Source organism: Rousettus aegyptiacus, unplaced genomic scaffold (assembly GCF_014176215.1).
Source record: "Rousettus aegyptiacus isolate mRouAeg1 unplaced genomic scaffold, mRouAeg1.p scaffold_m13_p_1, whole genome shotgun sequence".
Classification (NCBI taxonomy): Eukaryota; Metazoa; Chordata; class Mammalia; order Chiroptera; family Pteropodidae; genus Rousettus; species Rousettus aegyptiacus.
The window spans coordinates 90,093,643-90,095,832 of record NW_023416284.1 but is presented as its reverse complement, the minus strand read 5'-3'; the positions used below and the strand labels follow the sequence as shown (position 1 = coordinate 90,095,832).

Here is a 2,190-nt window from a genome sequence, read left to right as displayed (position 1 = left end):
CTCTATCAGAACTCTGGAAAGTAATGGAGTGTTCATAGTTACCACAAAAGTGCTAAAACAGAAAAAGACAACAGAAATTCAATAAGAGCTTCATGGTACCTTGAGATACCCTTGGCCCATTACCTCTTCCCCACAGAGCTGTGATCTTGAAGACAGTGCTGCTAGTGTGAATTCTTTCTACCAGAGGGATCAGAGTGAACACTGTTGTCAAAGAATTGTGATTCGCCTTTCTTCCCCAAGATAGAAACAAAGCACAATTACAAGTTCATTGATTTTAGCAAAAGAAAATGACTTCAACGGCTTCTTAAAGACTAAGTTTTCTTTGTCTCCAGAGCATTTAACATTCTTTATCAACTGGTACATAAAAGAGTAGAAAAATAAAAGATCGTCATATTGTCCTTTGTATTTCGAAATATATCAGCATGGTAGTCTACCAGAAAGTAGTAAATGGCTTCAATTGTGGAAAGAAAGGTATCTGACTTCCCTTTTCAATAGCTCCAGAAGCAAGTTTTTCTTGTTCTAACTCAACTTGTAACAACTCTTGAAGTCTACCGTCAGTGAATAATTTGTTTGTTTGGTTCCATGTATTATCTATAAATATAATTTTTTTCAGGGTTGTCACTTGGCACTTGCTGTCATTTTTCAGTTTTCTTGCATTTAATAGATGGCTCAGAGTCATTATTTTGGTTCTTACATTATTTTGAATCCTTTTTGAAGATGAAAAGAAACATCTTTTCTTAAGGTTGACTTAGGTCCAGGAAAAACAAACACAACTTCGTGTACCTCTTATTCATATTCTGGAATACAAGGGTACATGTAAATATTTACAAATTCAGGTGCTAAGAGTTTTGCAAGTATAGGAGTTCTTTTGCCATCTGTTTTATTTGGATGTTTAATGATGTCAGTCTTCAGGGAAGCTTCACAAGTGGCATCTGTTCCATGCATACGTTTTCAACTGGGACATAACGCATATAGCAATAGAACATTCTTGAACCACCACATTTCAGATGTTTTGATGAACTCCTTGAGATGCTTAGTATAAGTTTTTTTTTTTTCTCTTCCTTAATTCCTCCACCCCACCATTTCTACCCCTGACCTATGGATGTTGCCATTTCCCATTAAGAACTGGATCTCTGAAGGCAAGGCATCTCCTCCCATCTGCTCACCGTGTGTCCTGGGGGGCCTGGCACCCCTGGGTATGGTCCATGGCTCCACCTGGGGCGTGAACCCAGAACCTTCTGCATATAAAGCAGATGTGCTAACTACTACACTATGGAGCCACCTCCTTAGTATAAGTTTTGAAAAGGATCTTCTGCAGTTATGGAAGTAGTTTGTGATTGTTGTAGTTGCACAAATTTTGAATTTTTTTCTCCCTTTCTTTGAGAAGTATAGGTAGACTGAGAGACATTTTTCATTTAAAACCAAAGTTTAACATCTATTTTGAAAACACGTATCATAGGTGTACCTAGGCTGTGGTGGAGGGGCAGCACCTCAGGAGGTGCCAGAGACACCCAGGGAAAGTCTTGATTGCCTGGCTTTGGGCGAGGGCTGGAGCGACAGCTGTCATTGTTCCTTCGTTGAGCCCGCCTCTCGTGCAGCCTGTGGGCGAGCGCCATCTTTCTTGTGTAAACAATTGTGATTTTCATGAATTCAGTAAAGTAATAGGATACAAAATTAACATTCAGAAGTCAGTAACATTTTTATACACCAATGATGAACTTTCAGAATTTAAGAAAACAATCTCATTTACAATTGCATTAAAACTAAAATACCTGGTAATCAAATTAACCAAGGAGATAAAAAACATGTTCTCAGAAAATTATGTCACTGAAAAAAGAAATTGAAGAAGATACAAATAAATGAAAGCATATACCGTGCTCACGGGTAAGAAGGATTGACATCATTAAAATGGCCATACTACCCAAAGCAATCTATAGATTCAGTGAAATCCCTATTAAAATACCAATGCCATTTTTCAGAGAGCTAGAACATATAAATCCTAAAATTTATATGGAACCATAAAAGACTGCAAATAGCCACAGTAATCTCGAGAAAGAAGAACAAAGTTAGAGGGATCACACTACCTGATATTAAACTATACTGCAAGGCTATTGTAATTAAAACAGCATGATACTGGCATAAAAACAGATACATTGATCAATGGAACAGAATAGAGAGCCCAGAAATAAA

At 37.4% G+C, this 2,190-nt stretch overlaps 1 non-coding gene and 1 pseudogene across 1 annotated transcript; both read right to left on the bottom strand.

Annotated features, from left to right (window-relative positions):
• Window positions 1-207: 207 nt before the first annotated feature.
• Window positions 208-1,408, bottom strand: LOC107508632 (annotated as a pseudogene).
• TRNAI-UAU lies at window positions 1,207-1,280 on the bottom strand. Its single transcript has one exon. It is a non-coding gene; the product is annotated as a tRNA-Ile (tRNA).
• Window positions 1,409-2,190: the final 782 nt, after the last annotated feature.